Below are 21,763 nucleotides of genomic sequence, written 5' to 3'. Positions count from 1 at the left end.
GTTTCAGCTCGTTCCTCCATTTTTATATTTGTCCCCAATGATAAAGCATGCTCTGTCTTTTTTGTATGAACCACGCTGAAGCACAAATAAGAGAATTTATTTTTCTTTTACATATGTAAGAAGACCAAATCCAGTTCTGTTTCTGCTTAGCTAGAATTGGAAAAGGCTCATTGTGCAGGCAGACCCAGAATCTTTCTGCCACCCGAGAGATGGTGCTGATGCTGATGTGTAGCTTCTGAAGCTCATCCCTGCACTACCAGGAAAACACTGGATATTTTCTTCATTTCTGACTCATAAAATAAGATGTGTCCTCCCGGAGAGTAGGAGCTCACAACCAAGTTCATTGAAGAGAGTTTCCTACTTTAACACCTTAAGGGGCTTGTGTCTTGGCATCACCCAAACCTCCTGTCTAATAGTTGGAGTTTATGCTAAATTATACCTTCGCCAGATTCTCTGTAGTGTTGGTTCTGTACTATAAACCTGAGGAGAGACCTTCCTCAGTGTTATGCTCTGTAGATGACCCTGGTGTGATCTACATACAAACCCACCTGTCACCTAAAGCTGCCGTTGAAAGTGCCCAACACCAGTCACATAAAAAATTGCTACCTGTGACCCAGAGACTCAAGGCTGTCCCCTGGACAGTGTCATCTCACTTTCTAAATATATATATATATATATATATATATATATATATATATATATATATATATATATATATATATATATCAGCCTCATCATTCTGTACTGCTTTTGGTTCTAGGGTGCAGAAATTCTTACCTCTGAGCTCTCTGGCATTTTTTTTCTTTCCCTGCATTCTTGCCCTTAGGGAGCTCTGGGAGATGGGCCATGAGCTCACCAAGGCTGTTGGCCATGTTGGGGCAATCTTCCTGCAGAAGAGCCCTAGAATAAGCACTGTATGTCTGTGCATAGGGAGTTTTTATACCCCAGGCCTCTTGATATTTCAGGTCATGATCCTACAGTGGCAGATATTTTATTCTTTTTGTTTTCTGCCCTGAGTAAAGGCAGAAGAGCACACAGTTTCCACCGAGAGTAGACTCACACCTGGAGGAGAAAATAGGTCCATACATAACATAAATGACCTGAAACTCTTTACCCATCCACCCACTGAATGATGATGGGTGAGAAGTTGACTCCAGTGGTCACTGAAATTTGGGGCTCTTCTATACAGACTTTCTATCTTAGGATCATAAATCTTTGTTTACTTTCAGTAAATAGCACTGTGTATAAAAGAAGGATGATGGGCAAATGATAGTCATAGAGAGATGGTAATCAATAATCGATACAAGGTATAAGATAGGTAAATAATATATAGAATGGAAAATACACTATCAACCTATATATCTATGATATCACCTCAGATATTGTGTGATGTTGTAAGACAGAGTGGACACAGCATTGGGACACCTATGGAGGCCACAGCATGAATGGCCTCTAAGCTGAAGTGGTTTGTGCTATGAGAACTCCAGCAGCCAAGAGGCCCATGCACGCATTTCACCTGCATTTATACTACATGAGACCACACCCAAAATGGGCTAGTATCTTAAGGGCTATTGGTTGAAGGAGCTTCCACAGCATCTCCTACTTAACTCCTACAGCAGGTTTACATGGTCTTGGAACTTACTGGATCTAGTTCCTGGAAGAAGGCAGTAGACCCGACTCTCCCTCTAGAGAAGACATCGCAGGCCACTGGGCCCAATGTCTATCACTGCAGAAGGTGACCAGGTAAGAGGACTCTGTGTGCCATGGATCCAGAACGAAAGACATGTCCCAAATCCAGAGACCATGTGACCGGTGACTGTTCAGTCATAGACAGTCCAGCTAGGAGACCAGGGTGTCACTGGTTATTGGAGTAGGGGAATACTGTCTCATTTATTAGCGAGGAGTCAGAGTTTAAGGAATTATTCAATGATGGGAAAAGAGCTAGAAGTGTCCAGGTGGCAACAAGTACAGGAAGAGGTGTGGCCTGAGGCATCTGAGACACAGACACAAGAGTGAAATCATTTGGTTGTTTTTTGGGTCAGAATCTCTGTGCTCCAGGCTAGCCTTCAGCACACACCCTCAACCCCTTTAGTGCTGCTTACAGGCAGTGAGCACTTTTCCCAGTCAAGATGAAGAGACCATTGACTGCCAGTGATGCTGGAGGAGTTCCTGAGTCTAGAGGGAAAGGTGTTTAATAGGAGTCCAGGAGAAGTCAGGAAAAGGAACTGTGGGAAAGAAGCTCATACTGGTACCACGCAGAGCACTGTTGGGGTCTGTCGGGGAGTGGCAGTGGGGCCCTTCCCTCCTCCGAGTGTTGAACAGGGTCTGCTGGCAGAGCAAGTAGTGCCCAGTATCACAACACCCAGAGCAACGAGTCAAGAGGCAAGGCCTGGGTGCTCTTAGCCATCACTGCATCCCAGAAACAGGTTTGGAACCTCCTTACAGCCCATGGAGTTTCTGGTTCTGCCTGAGAAGCAGCTGTGGTCTGTAGCCAGGTGAGCTGTCCAGTTCTCCATATCACTGTCACCTCACCATGTCCCCTAGCAACTTTCCAGTACTTGGAGGTGGTCTCTGGCATTCACGGTGGATGGATCAGAAGTCATGGGTGACCGTCTTTCCATGACCTCCCTGACTTCCAAGTGGCATGATTCGTATGCTCCTCGCTACAGCAGAGGATCTTCCACATGAGGTCTCCAGGTCACCGCCCAACACGGGTGGTCAAGCAGCTCTGGAAAGACTAGAGAGGGCTGGGAAGGCAACGGTGGTAAGAGGTGAGGTCAACAGATGAGTGTGAGACCATCATACCATGGGCATGACTGTCCGTGCCACCTGTATCCTCAGCAACACAGGACATGCACCCTCAAGGCTCCGTGCGATCATTCATTTTGTCCACAGGTAAAAGACTGAGATAGAAACACAGCAGAAAGGAGTTAGACAGGACCAACTAATCTTCAGCAGCTGGCTGGAAACCAGTTTTATCTGTTCTCCATCGCCAATGTCCCAGGAAGAGCTGGAAAGATTCAGAGACTGGACTCAAGGGTGCCAGGTGTAGGCAGGGTCTCGGTGTCCTTGTCCTTAACTTGGAGCAGTTTCTGCTGGGTAATATCCCAGCACTATTAAGTTTGAAAACTTGAAACCCCCAGGCAGCTTCTACAGAACCTTATGAAGGGAAGAATCTGCAGGAGGGTCTGGGCCACATGTTCAAGAGTTTGTTGTCTTCAGGGAACATTTGCATGCTAGGAGGAATTTGCTAAGAAAAAAACATTTAGTCACCAGCAAGGGAAAGACGAGGCATGGGACCCAGAGAATATTCAACTTTCCCATGACAATGAAACTCTCTTTAAACTTTTCTAGGAATCAAGCTTTGTACGTGGAACCTCTACATCAAGCTGACCCTCAGAGCCATCCATAGACGGCCACAACATACAAAAAGGGGCTAATTACCTGCTCCAGAAACACAACAGAGAGTGAACAGGGAGGAACGGCGCAGCCCTGGAGGGCGGTCCATACTCAGAAAGATTGACCTTTGTTTTGTTCTAAGAAGAGAGCTAGCAGAATTTGAATTGAAGTAGTAAAAGGAGGAGGGCCAACAGAACTAGCTGGAAAACCCTGAATTCTGGGCACTGTTTATTGTGAGGTGATTGTGTCACAGCTCAGGAGAGTTAATGTTCCTCAGAGTCTGGATGAAATGGGGTGGGGGGGTCGCTGGCAGCCTTCAGCTCGGTGCGCAACTCCAGTAAGACAACAGATGGATATCGGTCTACATTATGTTTAATGTTTCCTAATTTTATTTCCATGGAGTACTTGAGGCAAACCCCACCACTTTCAGGATTGGACTATGTGTGCTTGCTTATTGTGTGTGTGTGGTGTGTGTGTGTGTGTGTTTGTAGATCTCTGTGTGTGCATGCTTGTCTGTGCATATGTGGGGAGGCTGGAAGTCAGTGAGGTGTCTTCTGCAATTGTTCTACACCTCACTTTTTAAGACAACCTCTCACTGAACCTGGTATTCAATGATCCAGGTAGACTAGCTGGCCAGCAGCAAGCTCTCATGACCCTGCTGTATTTCTTCCCTGGGGCTGGGGCTATGGATGCTGCGGCACCAATACAAGTAACACATAGACAGAAGGGCCTCCTACACCATACACCAATACAAGCAACACATAGACAGAAGGACCTCCTACACCATACACCAATACAAGTAACACATAGACATAAGGACCTCCTACACCATGTGGATAGGTTCTGGAACACTCAGACAGAAGGACCTCCTACACCATATGGATCGGTTCTGGAACACTCAGGTTTACATGAATACTGGAGTCTTAACTCAGGTCCTAAAGCTCACATAGCAACTACTTCACTGACTGAGCCAACTCTCCGGCCCTTGGGTGTTCTTTTTGTAGGATTTGGGAGGAGATTCTCTGCTCTTCATCCAACTTCAGTGGTTGTCATGACACTATGGAATAAAAAACTTTTAAAACTTCAAATAAAATCTGTGAGCTCACGTTACAACTAAAGGTGAGGTTTTATTCTTTGAACTGGACTTGGTTGCTGGAATGAGGTGACCTCTGCTTTCTTTAAATAAACCATGCCATGAGGTAACAATGCAGTCGTAGTATAAAGTGTTACTAGAGCAGAGGAAGTTAACACATAGGTCCTCTTCAGTTACCCATTCCCTCTTTGGGGAGAACAGTTCTACCCACAATTCCTACTTACATACATCATAAAAGAGAGGTGATAGGGGCCTTATTTGGGGTGTTGCCTTGAAGAGGGAATCCTGAATTCTAGCAAGAGTAAGCAATTATAAAAGTAAACCTAATCCATGGATTGTTTTCTAGGTACCTGATTTGAGATGTGATCACTTCCTCCTGAGCATGACTACCAGGATGGCATCCAGCAGGAGCCCCTCACCAGAGTCTAGAGAGTAAGACTAACCAACCTGGGGCTCAACCTCCAAAATGGAAGACCGGATATCCCTCCTCTGTGAAGTCCATTTGCCTCAGCCACTTCCTTACAGTTACATCAAACTGACTGACTGCTGTTTTGTGTTCTCAGTAACTGGATGAGCTTATCAGAGACCCAACTTCCCCATTAACCGTTGCAGTTGGTCTTATAGGTGTGACCATGGGCTGGGAATGTAGTTCAGTCTGCAGAGGGCTTGCCCGGCGTGCATGAAGCCCCATGTTTAATCCCTAGTCCTGCATAGATGGCCTGGCAGCAGATACATGTAATCTCAACACTTGAGGGGTGAAAGTAAAATCAATAGAAGTTCAAGGTCATTATTCGAACTAGCAGTGCAGTATGACATGGGACTTGGGAAGGCAATCCTGTTTCAACAGGATATGAAACAGCTAAATCTCTCACTGATATACACATTATGAAGGAGATATATAAATCATAGCCCCTGGTAAGTCAACCACACTCCAGTGGAAGACTGCACATCCAAGAATATTTGGGCATCACAGACTAGTCTTGGTGATTTTGAAGATAAAAAGGATTCAAATCTGAGTGTGTGTAAATGGGGAATGGATCTGGGAAGAGTTGGGGGTGAATATTATCAAGACACATTGTATGAGACTCTCAAAAAGAACTAGCAAAATATTTTTTTAATGAATGGCATAAAACAGCCCAGTAGTTGGCCTGAAGTGAATACTACTTCTTAATCCAAGGTGGAGAAATGTTTTTAAAGGTAGAGACATGCTATTAAAAACAAATGGCAAGGCGATTATAAGCTAATTTAAGCTTTTAAAATATAAAGTACAAGCCTGAGCTCAAAAGTATAGTTTGGCCAGACAAAATTGCTGGGAATTTGCCTTCTCTTAACTCATTTTGTAACAAAACACCAGCCCCTCTTTCCACTTCCTTGCTCTCCCTTTCCTGGGTTGGGTTTTAGAGAGGGCTGCCACAGTGTTCCTGCCCAGGGCTGACTTAGCAAAGGAGAATGTGCCTGGCTCTTTCTGTCGGGGGCCTCCAAGCACAGTCTTCACGAGATCTGGAAAATGATGTCCAGCCCCAGTGGAGAGCTCCAAAGGTTTGCCACCACGAAATTTCATAGCAAAGTCATTGTCAAGGTACTCCCTTTCCAAAGGAGTCTCTTTCTCCAGGATTTGTCCATTCAGATTCATCAGAAGTTAAGGGTGTAAGCTGAAAGGAGACTTTTAAATTTGCGATGCTTTGCACGTCTACCCCGGAACTGTGAAAACTAGGTCTTTCATGGCCATCCCTGTCTGGTCTCCTCACCACCACTTACTCTTCACTACCTTCTGGGATCCCAAGGTCTCTATTCCCCAGAAGCACTGCCTCCCACAGCCCTGCTGTCACTCACCTGTGGTTGCTGTGGGGCCATTGCACCTTCTAGAAACTGGTGAAGGAGGAAAAGACCAAGGTGCTTATCAATATGAATGCCACCTTATTCTAGACATTTACATACTGGTTACCATTTGGAAAGAATTGTCTAGGAATTTTAGTTTCCTCTTTGTAGTGAAACAGTGGGCATATTGTGTTCTGTGCCTTTTCCCCATGGCTTGCTGGGGAAGACCCCTAGTCCCTTCATCTATTCTTCTTTCTCTTGGCCCTTTCTTTCTTCCTCTTCCTCTCTCTTACTTGTTCTCTCTTTCTTCCTTCCTTTCTTTCTTTTCATTTCCTTCCTTCCTTCCTTCCTTCCTTTCTTCGTTTCTTTCCTTTCTTTGCATTGTGTGCCCCTGAAGCCTCATCTTTCCTCTTGGTCATTTGCTGAAGATGACTCTTGTCCACCATTTTTTTCTATCCTCCACTAGAAGGGCCCCATCTGGCTTTCTTCCCACCCTCGCACTTGGAAGTTCGACCAGCTCTTCATTGCATTGCCTCATTGCAGATGTCTCAACACAGACTTTAGATTCATTTTAATCGTGTGACATCAAGTGCTTCAGTAACTGTTTGGAGCTTTAACCCTGGTGTGCTCAGGAGCCGGGGAGAATTTAGACGGAAGTGTATGTTTTACTCAAATTCAACACAAAATTTATAAAGTGGTGACTGCAGCTAACCAAGATGTTGAAAGTAACTCATCATGGTATTCAGAATGTGTAAGTGAGGATATTGGGCACTCAGAGAAAACAGCATGGCCCTAGAAAGACAAACATATCAGTGGAGTGGAGCTTCCAGGAGAAATGACGGATAGATAGTAAAGAGCCAAGGACATGGTCAGGGAGCACTTAGAGCCCCCAGCACTGGTTGTTGCTTCAATAGGACAGGGCTTTTGGTCTTTCACAGTGAGTCTTCAGTCAGGGACGGAAGATGGGTCATCCAGAAGTTTAGTCACATGGAGTCAATTGCTAGTCCCAAGTTCATACACTGAAGAGCTAGACTGAACTTGGTAACAAAGTCCGCTGAGGTGAGGATTCCCACATGATGCCTTATGAGACCGTAAACTTATAAGGCTTTTGTTTCTAAGAAGAGAAAAGGGCCGGCAAGCAGCACAAAGAGGAACGAGAATGTGAGGAAGATTCTAGGAAGAGGTGTTCTGGAAGTCAGGAAAGGATTCTGGAAGCAAGTCAGCTGTCCCTTAGAAATGTAAGCTGCTCATCTGTAGAACTGAGTGACATCGGCCTGCTTCCATTAGAACCTCCCTCCTGATTCTGCCACTCTGACCACACTGTTAGAAAGAACCAGAAATCCTATCAAAGTTGTCAAGCACCCAAACTCTGGCTCCATAAGGTTTTAAGGATCCTGAGAGTGTGTCTCTCAATAGTCCAGACTTGGTTCTCAGTGCTAAGGTCACACCATCTCTAATGCACCCCAGGACTGGATAACCTGGTTCTCATCTTTACAGACCTTGGGAAAATAAAGGCCCTGCTGGTTCACTTGTTATGAGGTTAAATGAGGTGAGGGGAGGGGAAGGCTCTGCCAGAGTGGAACCCTGCCTGGTGGCATGGCATGAGGATCTACACTCAAGGGCTGTGACAGCATTCCTGTAGCCTAAGTGCCTGAGCGGACAATGGCCAGTCCTACCACAGCATGAAGGGATGTCCTGCTAGCAGGTGACTGGCTCTAGTCTGCCAAGATGCTAGTGCCTGGGTCCTTCTTTCCTGGATCCTCTTAACACTAGAGTCCTCACTAGGTCACACCTATCTCATGGCTACTTGTCTAAGATTTAGTCTTCAAGAAGACAGAGTTAATAGGGGGTGGGCACATCCATTCATACTTTATTTTGCAACACAAAACCGCGTTGTTTCCACTTTGTTCGTCTTCCTTTCGTGTGGTCATCCTGACCCGGTCCCTCAAGTCATAAACAGAGCTATGACGGTAGTCGTTACAGACGAGATTTTACCGAACTCTACTTGGCAAAGACACAGGAATGTTGGAAAACACTGAGGGAAAAGGCAATGCCGATAGCCGGTGCCATGTTTTTATTGTAGATTACAGGAACCTTCATGGAGTTTGGTAAAGCCAGTCAGCATTGCTAGAAACTTTCTGGGGAGAAAGTTAATCTTAACTTCTGGATAGCTTTCAAATCTTGACAAAATGACTCAGCATTGACCTCCAGGACCAATCATGAACAGTCTTAAGGTTTATGGCCTTGAGACATGCACAGATCCCATGCTTCCTACAGCAGATGGGACAAACAAACACTTTCTTGTGGAGGACAAGAGGGTTTCAGATTTATAATGCTTACCTGTCGGGGATGATTTTGATTGGTTGAATGCTTTGGTGAGATCATAATCCCAACAGCTTCAGAAATTTCTTTTACTTACAGCCTGAAACATCTAGGGGCCCACCCTAAACAGAAGCCACGATACTCTTCATGACTTATGAATGAAAATCTAAATTATTTCCTTTTAAATACACTGTTGCTGGATGGTCTCCATCTGCTGTAGAACAATGGTCTTTACCCTGTCACTGGCATTTTAATAAAATGCTGATTGGCCAGTAGCCAGACAGGAAGCATAGGTGGGGTGATCAGACAGAAAGTAGAGGCAAGGCAATGAGAACAGGAGAATTCATGGAAGAGCAAAGATTCAGTCTGCAGTCATCACCCAGACATAGAGGGAGTAAGATGAGAATGCCTCACTGATGAAAGGTACCAAGCCATGTGGCTAACACAGACAAAAATTATGGGCTAATATAAATTGTAAGAGTTAATAAGAAGTCTGAGCTAATAGGTCAACCAGTTTATGATTAATGTAGACCTCTGTGTGTTTATCTGGGACTGAACAGCTGCAGGACTGGGCAGGACTGAAACCTCTGTCAATGCCATCCCAGGACTTACTACATGTTAATTCCCAGGTTGTCCTTTGGCAAAAGGGTCAGCATCAGGGGCACTAGGGGTTCATATGAGGTTGGCCTGATTCACATACTGAGGCTCTACCTTTTAAGTTGGTTTTTAACTTCCCCCACCTCCTAGGTCTCCTTTTCACAGAGGTGTCTCTCCACCACGAGAACCCCAGCACTGTCTTGCTTGAGGTCATCTTAGTGGACACCTGTTTCCCATACTTAGAGGCTGCCTGACCTCAGAGTCTGGCTTCCAGCTGCCCCGTTGAAGTTCTCAGTGGAGGCTTGATCTCTGCATTTGGAGGCTGTTTTTTGCACTCAGATAGCTGCTGCCCGACCTCGAGGCCTGATTTCCAGCTACTATACTTTAGTTGTCAATAAGGCCTTGTCCCTGCTCTCAGAGCCTGGCCTCTGCTTGCCACGTAGCAGTTCTGGCAGGAGGAGGTTGAAAGCCCATGCACTGGCAGTGCTCCCGGAACTGCAGGAAATCTCTCAGTGTTTGTTTTTGCTCTTAACAGTCAAAATTCTTTGACTCCAAAACGATTTCCAGGAATTACAGTATGAGAACTTAATATGTGTGCTTTTATTTTCTTCTTCAAAAAATAAAAAATAAAAATGGAACAAAGGCAGAGGTCATAAGTGGGTGTCTGAACGCTGGCACGGATTGCTGGGGAGTTGGCAAGCATTTGCCCATGGTCTACTCTGACAGGCATTTTCAGTTAATGGCTTTTCTTCTGGACGCAGTTCAAGCAGTGAGAATAATGCTGGGCTATGAGGTGCAGGAAGGACTTGGGAGATGGCCCTGATTCTTCTTAGTCTTAGAACTCGCAGCCAAATTGTCTGGAGTTCCTCAGCGCTCGGTGTCAACTTTCTCCACTTTCCCACGTCAGAGTTACTGCAGTAAAAGCCTCCAGCCTTGACAACAGTCTCACGGTGACTGCTGAGTCGCCAAGCAGGGCTGTGGGGTATCTGATTTGAGGATTCAGGATGAGGCAAGCCTGGCCAGGAGCCCTTGGAGAAATCATCTGGCCAGTTTCCTCTCTTTTCCATTGTTTTATAAAATGCCACTTTCCAGGGGACCTGACATCCTGTGCCCTACACCTCCGGCCCCTCTCGTTGTTCCTTTTTCCTTTATTGGTGTAGCTCATCCTGGCCTCTAAGCTACCTTAGTCATGGTATCTGTCTTACTTAATAATCTCCTTGCTAATTTATCTCACCTGAATTCATGTTCAAAGCCTCTCAAAGAGCTTGGCGTATAAAGGTTTCCAGTAAATATTTGTGAATGGACTGACCTAGATGAAGAGTAGTCTGGGGTTTTGCAGAAGGACCCCAGTGAGTGGCGTTGACTAGATTCCCATTATGAAAAGGAAGTACCTGTGATCTCAACTTGCAGTTGACTCAGAGAATATTGCTCATCTCTGTTCTGATCTTGAAATTGTCTGTGTTCTATTTTACTCAGAAGTCCTGGGGTAGGCGTAACAGAACCACTAAATGGGTAAAGGACCTGGACAGATGTTTCCCCAGAGAATTCAATGAGCTGTAAGTCTGTGAACAGATAGGTAATCTGACCAGCTCTTAGAGAAAACCAAATCAAATCTACTGATAAGCAAACTAAAAAAGAAAACCAAATGAACAATGATAAGACTGGGTATCTGATGAAAACAATAATGACATTGACAATGGAGCAGAAGAAAAGAAGGAGGAAGAGAAGGGGAGGGAGACCATATTGAGCTCCTACAGTGCGAGGAGCTGTAGACACACTGCTGATGTCAGAGGACACAATACGACATGCAAATGCTGAGAGGAGGTAACTGATGTTAAAACTATTCCTTCAACTACAAAGACAAGAAGAATAATTTTCAGGCAAACAATTTTTTTTTTTTGGCATCAGCCTCCACATCATTGTTCAGTTGAGAATGTTCAGCAGGCAGAAGGAAAATGATCCTAGAGTCTCAGATAGTACCAGGGTTGGCATTTGCTGATGAGTATCAGTTTAGCTCTGATGACCCTAAGGTAAGAGAGAATTAAAACATGCCCAAACTAGCACACAAGGGGAGGGTTGTCACATCACTGTGAAGCACTATGAGGTCCTGGCAGCAGTAATAGCTTACATTAGTCAGAATTAAACTCATGCATGTCTTGCTCTTCAGATTATGTTTTAAAATAACAGTAAAGAATGATAGTAATTCAAAGTGGCACACTTGATAAATGTAGAAATAATGAAAGCAATGAAGGGAGAGTAATCGGGAGGGGATAAAGAAAAACAGGATGAGAGAGCTTCAACCCAAATATAGTGGGGATGATGTTATGCTAATCCATCAAAAATATTGTTGGAATGGATTTAAAAAGCAAAAAAAAATATTCAGACGTCAAAGGTAAGGAAAGATATGGTGGAAAGGGAAGACATTCCTAACTAAATAGATAAGAAAGATGACATTTTGACTTACGTTTTTTTTTTCTAGGAATGTCCTTAGAAGATACACTGATTCTCAATATAAATAAACATTAGGTTTTAATTTAATAAAGGTCTCTTTAGAATATCTAAAAGTGGTTTCAAAATACATAAAGCAAAGACGGACACGAAGAAAAAGTTGAGAACCCGTAACCACACTAGAGTGGCCCAGTACTATAACTGAGGAACTGGTCAAGAAAGACAGCAACGGAGTGCAGTGGCAAGCAGCTGGGGTGACAGATGCCACTTGGCAGACTCCTGGGCCTCAGATTGTTGATGCCACCAGGAACACTATGCTGAGAGGAACAGAACAGAGAGCTGCCTCTAGGTTACTGAGGAGGTACATCTGTTCAGAGAGGTACCCTAAGATCAGAGCCCTGCATGGCGGTCTGGTGAGGACGCTTCCCATATCCCTCTTGTACATCAGCTCTCTCTGTCCTGGTACCATCATCTCACTGCGGGTCACATGATACAGAGGACCAGGATCCCTGAGAGGTCCCTTTTATAGGGGCATCAATGCCAGTCAGGGCCTTCACCCTCATGACCTCATCACCCACAACACCATCACATCATGGGTGAGCATTTCAACATCTGGGTTTGAGAGGGTATTGACATTCTGCCCACAGAACCCAGCACATGCCAACAAAGATGGCAAAGTGTGCCTTCCAGTTGAGAGCACACACAGATTTCCCCACATGAACTGTGCTGAAATGGGAGAGTTCTCTGCCTCCAGAGTAGACCATCCCTAGGGCCTTTTTCCCATCCACACACAGCTCTCTACTTCTTGCCCTTGCCTCTTTAGCTCTCCAGAACTCTCTGATGTGACTCAGCACACCATGACTCTTCTCTGTGATGCTGTTGTTGACAGCTGTGTTATTTCCATCAGTTGCCTGGTGCAGTTCAGCTCTGTCTCTCCAGGCTCTCTTGGTTCACCTCATCTCCAGCTCCATGGCCACAGGAAAGAAAGCTGTCATGCTGTGTTGGGCTCTGGAGAACCCTAGTCCTCCCCCATATCTCCTCTGGTGTCCTGCTAAATCAACATCCACTTTGCGCTCGTGACAGCCAACAGGCATGCGACCCTGACCTCAATGGCTTCAGTGGCATCTTCGCTGTGCACCTAGCCAAGGCCATCTCCGACTTTGCCGCACTGTCAGTCTGTTCCCGCTCCTGGTGTGAGCATGTCCTTCACACCAATAGAGGCCTGACACTCCCTTTCAAATCACCATTTTCTGCTCCTCTTGTGGTACTTCCTGGGCTCCCGAACTGGCCTTGCTGCTCGTTCTCCCTCTCTCCCTCCACATTCTCCTCTCTTCTTCCCTTTCTCTCCCTGCGATCTGCCTTTTCCTATCTCTTCCCATCTTTATCTCTCTCCTCCCTCTTTCTCTCTTCTGTTCCTCTCTCACACTTTTCATGCTGTTTATGAAGACAGGAATTCTAAGGTCTTTCCTTACAACTCTCTTCTAGAATGTAGTTTTGGGTTTTGTTTGTAGGACATTCTCAATGAATACTTGTTCAATAGTAAACAGAGGATGTTCTGTGTTATGCAGGGATCCATAAATAGATAAAACCAATCGGGATATTGGAGATCAAATCCAGTGTATGTTATTTTTTTCTTTCTTTTTGTTTTTTGTTTTGTTTTGTTTTTGAGACAGGGTTTCACTGTAACTTTGGAGCCTGTCCTGGAACTAACTCTTGTAGACCAGTGTGGCCTTGAACTCACAGAGATCTGCCTACATCTATCTCCTGAGAGCTAGGATTAAAGGCATGTGCCACCACTGCCCAGCTTCAGTATATGTTCTCAATTAGACCTTTGTACCAAAGACATTGTTAAGGAAGTATAATCTTGTTTCTCTCTCACCAACACCTGAGTCCTTCACTCCAGATATGCTTCAGAGGAAATGCGTGTTTTTGGTCTCTGGTTGCCTCTCCCACATTACCTTTTTCATAGTGTCAACTGTGAAAACATTCACTGCCTTTAGGCTGCATTTGCAAGAAGCTGATAGGCTTGAACTGACCTTGCTTCTGGCTCTTCCTTCTCCCTCTCTCCTCTCATATTCCTCTCTTCCTCCTTCTCTCCCCACTGATCTTCTCCCATCTCTTCACATTTTCTCTTGAAGTTATTCTGAGTTGTTTGCCTTCTGTATTAAGGAGCTTCCCTGCAGGATACAATGTGTCAATCTCAGGGGAAGCTGCTGCACAGCAGTATGTGACATGGGAAGACCCTAGGTGGCTCTTGAGCCAAGTTCTGGGGAAGCACTGCCCTCTGCGTGAGTCTTACAGGGAGTTGCTGAGCTCAAGATTCTTGCCTAATCAGGTTCCATACCCCCTTGTCTACCCTCAGCTGTTCCGTACTCAGAGGGCTTCTTACTGATATAAGCTACACAGTCAGATCTGAACCATGGTGTTAACTGTAGTCTGCATTTAAAAGTGGGTCCCCCATAGTGGGCTGAATGCACACTGCCAGTCAGTAAATAAGAAAAATGATACCTGCGAATTATAGACATGATAATTCTGAAAATTTGCTTCAAAATTTGGAATGCAGTAACTGTTGAATAATAACCAGAGAAAACAGTCAACCTTCAGTTCCATAATTCATCTTCAGCAGATTTGATCCTGAGATCCAGGGGGAACTGGTTTATAGTTTACGGGCATCATCCTGAACTTGTGCATCCTCTCCAGCCCTGTCAGATCGGAAGACTCTTATTCCTATCCGTATTTACTGAGTCAAGTTCATGGTGCCTCCCCCCTCTTCATTCAAATAAGAGCCTGCCCAATGCATTCGTTCCCTTCTGGTTTTTGATCATGAAATTTTCATTTGATTCTTCTCATAATTCGCATCTTTTAGTAAGAGGCTCCATCTCTATATTCATTTCAGTGGTGTTGGCTCTTTCTGGATGAAGCACGGTTGTAAAGGCTGCTGTACAGGTCACTGGATAATCCTAAGCCTGTGTCAGCTCTATGTGGCTTTCGCGGATCACCTTTGCCCTTGGGGTTTTGTTGAGATTCTCTTAGTTTTCTAGATGGTTGAGAAGTTTAGTTGCATTTGGGACATTTTGTTTAGAAATTCAGGGAGCTTGGTGGTGGTGGTGCACACCTTTAATGCCAGCACTCAGGAGGCAGAGGCAGGCAGGTCTCTGTGAGTTCAAGGCCAGCCTGGTCTACAAGAGCTAGTTCTAGGACAGCTAGGGCTGTTATACAGAGAAACCCTGTATCAAAAAACAAAAACAAAATAAAACAAAAAAAGAACAAAAACAAAAAAGAACTTCAGGGAGCTGCTAAAGTCCTCTGTAGGGAATTCTGTGTTCTTTAAGCAGCAGCCAAACCATCCACTGCCACTCTACCCATGCTGTGTGTTCCGCTTTCTCCTTGCTCCTTGGTTAAAGTCTGAGTTTACCCTTTTCTTCTCAGTTGCATAGTTGATTGTGCATCCCTCTTCCTACACAGTGGCCCATTTTTATAGTCTGACACTTTGCTTCAGCGAGAGAAACTATACCACAAAGTAATATTGCACAGTGGTTTTCCAAACCCTGCTAGCTTTGCTATGGAAACCCAGATAAAGGGGCACAGCAAAGATAATAGGAATCAAGCTAAAGATCCTCATCCTGTCTGTACAGCCCAGTGGGATGGCATGACGTCCATAATAGTGTCTAAGAATTCTTAATTCGGAATGAGATAAATTTGTACTTATATTTGTGGATATATTGGCTGATACACACTTCCATCTCTCCTCTCAGAAGGTGAAGTCGTTTCTGCATTTTTAATGTATTGAGTTTATGGCTGCTCACAGCTAGTGCTGCGTAAGTTCTGGCAGTCTGTGAAACAGGGGCAACCTGACACGACTTGTTCCGATCTGACGCCCCAAAATGCCAATTTTGGGTTTGTTTTCTCTGCTCATGCTAATATTGCTTCACACTGTGCAAGATCTTGCTAGGGAAAAAAATACGCCAGTGTAGCACAAAGATACTAAAAAAATGAATAAAAGATGCTCAAAGCTCATAAAATTCCTTTTAACTTAGAACACATGTATAGATGATGACAAGAGTATGTGTTGATTTATAGAGGCAGTTGGGGAATGTGATCGCTTTAAAAATATTTTTATTGGGCAGTTTCATCTGCATTTCTGAAATGTATATTCAGATGCTCTTGAAATATTACAGGTGACAGATGTTCCAAAGTATGAGTCCAGTTCAGTTTTCCACAGGACCCTTCCAGCGGGTTTTCTGTGTGGATTTCTTGGTCTTCCCTACTGGTTGTTTTGAATCCGCCTCTCCACTGGGGGTAGGTCAATTCTCTGTCTGGAAAATTGTTTCCTTTGAGCATGGAGCTTTTGAAAGGAGGCCTGTGGAATGGAAAGCAAAAGGCGGGTGCTATTTAACCTGTCAAAACAGTCTGAAGTGACCAAGAAAGACAAGTTCTAGGTTGCCCCTCTTGCAGGTAGAGCCCCTTCTTCCTGGAGAGCTCTTGGCCTCTAGTTGTTCATTAAGTTGTTTACACTTCCAGTCAAATGGGCTCATGTCACGCTGCACCGACAGCATGTCTCACTCACACCCTCTGTTTCTATGGACATTAGCTTCCCACTGCTACCCACAAGTGAATGGAGATGACCCTGGGCTTCACATAGATCTACCCAGTCAAGAGTTGGCTATTAATAGCCACTTGCTTTCTCTTCTGCTTTCTCTTAGTACTTAGAACTTTGCTGTACTTGGTAAACTGGTAAATTCAGGCTATCAACATAACTACAAAGCCAGCTAAGCTCCCTTGGAGGCCCTTCCGGAGCTATAACTGAGATTTGAGGGAACACCTTCTGTAGGTGACATTGATGACTTCTCCAGCAGGAAGACCCAGAGACAGCTTGAGGCTCTTGAGCTTCTGCCACGACCACAGCACTTGGGTGGGGCAGCTCTGCTGTGATTGCCCTGTGATGTCTATGTCACAGACGTCTCCAGATTTCTAAATTCACAGGAGCCCATAGTCTACTGATGGAGAAGCTCAGCCAGTCACATTCTGTTTAGGGTGTGGCCCCCTGAGGCCAAGAAAAAAGGATAAAGCATCCAGGTGTGCTCCCCTCGCTCTCTTTGCTCTCTCCGCGCTCCTGGTGTTCGTTGGATCCTTGGCTGTGTAAATGTTCCTTTTCCCCAATTATTAAATATTTTGTATTAAACTGGTCTGGTTAATTCTAAGTTATCGATTGACCACACCCATCAGTCTACAAATGCATTACGTTTTTAATTGATAAGAACTACTTCCAGCCTTTCCTACCGAAGCACTCCAACTTACAAGTAAGCCTACGTGGCCTCAACTGTCCAAACCTCTACCAGTATTGCATTAGTGTTTACACACAAACCATTTCTATTTTAGCAGCATTTGAGTTAGTGAGTAGAGTTGGCAGTGGTGTGCAGACACAGCTGCGGGGACCCCAGTCAAGGGATGCCCCATTTTGTTTGATACATGCCTGTTTTGACTTATTTGGAGCATGTATCACACATCATTCACGTTGTAAACCTTATGGATTAAGCTAAAGTCACTTTATGTCCTATTCAAGTAAGCTCATCTCTAGTTATATGCCGTGCTACAGAGGGTGGAGACTGACAGTGAGCATCTGCAATTATCTCTGGTAGAGTTGTTGAACGAAAAGACATTTTCAAAATAAGGAAGACTGCCTAGTCATCTGATGAGTGACTCAATAAACATTTTAAAATGTTTATTGGAGATTTTTTCATGCTAAATGTAAAAAAATGATTAAATTATGTTAGACTGTCTGAAGTATTCTATTTATTGATTGATGAATTCTGCACATATTTATTGACTATTTGTCACATTTTAGACACTTTTTAAGCATGAGACACATGAAAAAATGTTTCTGTGCTTATTTATGCAACCACAGCCTTAATCTGTGGACTTATAGTAGAGTCTAGTACTGAGACAGTTGTCAGCAGTGCAGGCGTCCTGGTCATGGTAAACCAGCACACTAATGGGCTGATGCTCACAGCCTGTTGTTGGGATAGCATCATTCTCTATGCTAGGGAAGGATGCTAAGTGACATTGGACCACACTGCTGTACAAATGAGTCAAAGTTGTCACAGCGTGAGAAAGGACCCAGAAGAGATGTCACAGCCAATAGAAATACAAGATTAAGTACTCTGTGGTTGCAAGGACTGCATGCTTCCCTAGGGTCAGACTTAGAGCAGGGTCTGTGGGAGAGAGGCATTTTCAAGGATGGAAGTGCCCTTAGGGGAGGCAGCCGTCACACCACTGCGACTGCACCATTTGTCTCTTGATGACATGCATTAAAATGGCAAACTGTGCACTTCAGACACTTGGAATTTATTTCATGTCACTACCACTTCAATATGCTTGCTAAAATATAATAAGGTATACGTTACAGAGTTGGTAGCTATCTGTGGAAATGGATGCAGATGTCGGAAAAATAACGGTCGACTCACATATCATACATAACAGAGTTCTGTTTTGGTAAGAACAGACTCTTGTCTTCATGAGGACAAAGCTGGAGACTTTATAGACAGTACGCCTTGTTTATTAATCATCCTGTTTTCTATAGGGTTCTTTTAGCCAGACTGAGTGTTCCACTGACATTCAAGCTGCCTAACTGTGGTCTGATGTGGGATTACACTCTCCAGGGGAGTGTTGCTTTGTTTTCCACCATGTTTAATACTGATTAGGAGCTAGATCTGGTGGACCAAGGTGGCAAGCCCTCCAAACAGGAAACTTTTTGTGCTGAACTTCTGCTTCTTCTCTTACATTTGGACAAACTTCAAAACCCAGTTGTAATGTGTGTTATCTGAGGAGGCTAATTCCTCAGACTTGCTGAGAGACGTTATATGAAAAAGCAATTCTGTTCAAATTTAAGTGAAAGACACATTTAATGTAAGCTTTCTTTGCTTTTGTTTATACTTTTACTGAACATTTTCCAAAGGTCAAAAGTGTATAATTTATACCATTTTATATCACAGATTTGGTCACCAACCATGTTCTGCTTTGACCTACTCATAGGAACGGCAATCCGTCAAGTGTTGTACTGAGGCCCTCTGGGCCCTGAGAACTTGAGGGGTGTAGACCTGCAGGGGCCACGATCAGACAAGAGAACAGAAGTGTGTCGCCAGCTGCTGGGCCAGTTCACATTTCTATCTACATATGTTGGAGGCTACAAAGTTCTTTCTTCAAGAGTTCTATTAGGGGGAAATTTTCCATTCATTTAACAGATTCTCAATGGGCATGTATTCTGCATCAGATCTGTTAAAGGGTGTGATCCAGGGCACCTCTCTAGGAATGGTGAGTGATTCCAGATGGCAGAAACTGTTGAGAAGAAGACAAGACACAGAAGAGGAGGGTGTGCATTGACCAAAAATGCCTACTAAATTTGGAGGGGCATCAACCTTGCCCTTGAGCAGAAGAAACAAACCCTAAAGTCCTGATTACCTTTGAGTCCAGCTTTCTAGGGTTAATATGGCTTCTACATTCCAGATAAGAAGTCCATAGTATGTCTAGTCCTCAGAACAACATGGAGGAATCTTAGGAACAGAGAAGATGCCAAAGTCTACCCTGCACCAAGGTTAGATAGTCACAGTTCCTTCCCCCTGACCTGGGGCCCTACTGACACCTACATTAACTCAAAAAACTGTGGACTTTGGAGTCCAACCAATCCCAGACTTTCCATTATCCAAATCCAGTCACCACTCTATCACATGGTAGAGTATGGGTAGTACCTGCACAGTTTAGCAGCGGAGGGCACCTCAAAGCTATGAGAACTGAATTCCTTGTTGCCTGGGGCCCAGAGACCTATTTCCTACACTTTCCTACTTCTTGTACCAACACTGCTATCACCTGCATCATTATACCCATTGCAACCAGTGCTTTGTCTGGCTTAAGGATGTACCTTTCAGTAAACGACATCTCAGGGACCACGACTACCACCACCGCCTGAGTCTTGGCCACAGTCTTCCCTTTGGACCTAAGGTAATACAGCTATGGCAGTCCATACATACTATAAAGCTGCCTACTTTACTTTCACAAGTACTGGAAGTCTGGATCATTGTAGCAACAGAAACCCCTTGGTTACGGTTGAAGAAATATCATGGGGATCACACTGGTGTCCACTCAGAAGCACAGAGGAGGAGGCTGCCACACCATCTCTGTAGTCAACAGGGACACAAGACGCATGAACAAGCAAGAAATCATGACCCTGCCAATGGCCCACAAGTATTCAGAAGAAACAGACCCCAAAGCAATGAAAATCTATGAAGTGCTTGAAAAAATGAAAACATTGATTCTAATGGACCTGGGCAGATGCAAGAGAACACAAATGAGAACAGCAGTCACCAATCGGAGCACATATAAAAATCATTAAGAGTAATCAAGCACATATATTGGAGCTTGTGGGTACAATGCATGAAGTAGAAAAATGTCCCACCTAATTCAACAGCCCCTATTCCCTGATACGGGTGCGTGCCTCCCATATCCAGACCGCGAGTTTGGAACAATGTCCTAGGAGTTAAAAACAGACACACACACACACACACACACACACACACACACACACACACACACACACACAGATCTGGATCATTTGCCCAAAAGGTAAATGTCAACTTTATTCAGCGAAATTCCAGGTTTATATACTTAGGGGCCAAAGGATGAGAACCCCCTCTGAGCTGGAGGTGAGATCAAGGTGTTGGGCACCTGGCGCTGAGTGGCAGGAGCTTCCGGGCAGGGGGTGCCGAGCTAGCTGCAGTGACAGACAGGGCAGGAGACACTTCGAGAACCTTTCTTTGCAGGTGAATTACCATGCCAATAAAGGATAAGGTTCTCTATGCTAATTCCCTTAGCTGGTGGAGCTAGCAGAGGAGATGACAGGAAGCTAAACTGGTTGGGTAAACAGTCCTGCATAGCACCTTGAGGAGTCTGGAAAGGCCTGGGATCCAACAGAAAAATTTCATTGGAAAGATGTATCTAGAAATTAAACAAAGCCCAACAGTGAGTTTTTAAGATGACTATACAACTTCTGAAACAAGTCAGAAGTTTATTAATGAAGAAGGAATTAAGACTAAAGAGAGTCCTATGAGACTTATAGGGAACCAGTAAATGATATTTGTTTGTATTGCAGGCATTATAAAAGGGAGAAAATTGAAAAACCAAATAGACTTCAAACAAATAATAGATTTAAAAAAACCTCCCAAGTCATGGGGCAGATATGAACACCAGATCCAGGAAGACTCCAAGGAGTAAAAATAAACTCAATCCATGAAAGTATTTAAACTTTCAAGAGCCAAAGACAAAAAGAGTTCTACAAACATAAAGAATAAAGTATGAAGTCACATACACAGGGATCTTCCTCAGACTATCATGAGACTTCTCAGCAGAACCTCACAGGTTAAAAGACTTTAATATGATTAAATTTGAATTCTTAGAAGCAAAGCAGCATATGTATAAATGCTATCATCAGTGAAATGACTCTGCAGAAGTTATGTCTTTTACAGATGGGCAAGGTGTAAGAAAGCTTACTGTTGCTAAACTGGCTTACAAGGTGCACGTAAGAATGTGCTGTAGGCTGGGCATGGTGGCACACACTTTAACACCAGCACTTGGGATGCAGAGGCAGGTGAATCCCTGTGAGTTCAAGTTCAAGAGGCCAGTTTGGTCTACAGAGTGAGTTTCAGGACAGTCATAGAAACACAGAGAAACCCTGTTTCAAACAAAAACAAAAACAAAACAAAGTAAAAGGAATGTGCTATAATAGGAAGTAAAAAGATGATCACGAAAAAGTAAAAATAATGAATCATACTGGAAAATCAGACCACACATGTGGGGAAGTAAAAATAACCAATGAAACTATCATAACCACCCAAAAGCCCCAAACAAGCAAACAAACAGAAACATCAAATCACAGAGGTGGACACTAAGGGAGATTTAATGTGGCAAAGACCTCACAAAAACAAACAAAAATAATCAATATGAAGGGACTAATTCCTATGAATACTATCCATGAATTTAAGTATTTAATTCCATAAGCTGAAAGTGCATCCAAAAATGTGTTGAAATGAGGCAAAT

General features: G+C 44.1%; 1 long non-coding RNA gene across 1 annotated transcript; it reads left to right on the top strand.

Annotated features, from left to right (window-relative positions):
• The first annotated feature begins 889 nt into the window (after positions 1-889).
• Positions 890-7,838, top strand: LOC146895766 (uncharacterized). The gene is made up of 3 exons (XR_015000998.2): positions 890-1,743; positions 3,355-4,518; positions 4,839-7,838. It is a non-coding gene; the product is annotated as an uncharacterized LOC146895766 (long non-coding RNA).
• The last annotated feature ends 13,925 nt before the right edge of the window (positions 7,839-21,763 follow it).

Source organism: Myodes glareolus, chromosome 1 (assembly GCF_982192425.1).
Source record: "Myodes glareolus chromosome 1, mMyoGla1.1, whole genome shotgun sequence".
Taxonomy (NCBI): domain Eukaryota; kingdom Metazoa; phylum Chordata; class Mammalia; order Rodentia; family Cricetidae; genus Myodes; species Myodes glareolus.
Note: the sequence above shows the minus strand (reverse complement) of the source record. Positions and strands in the feature narration are given on the sequence as shown.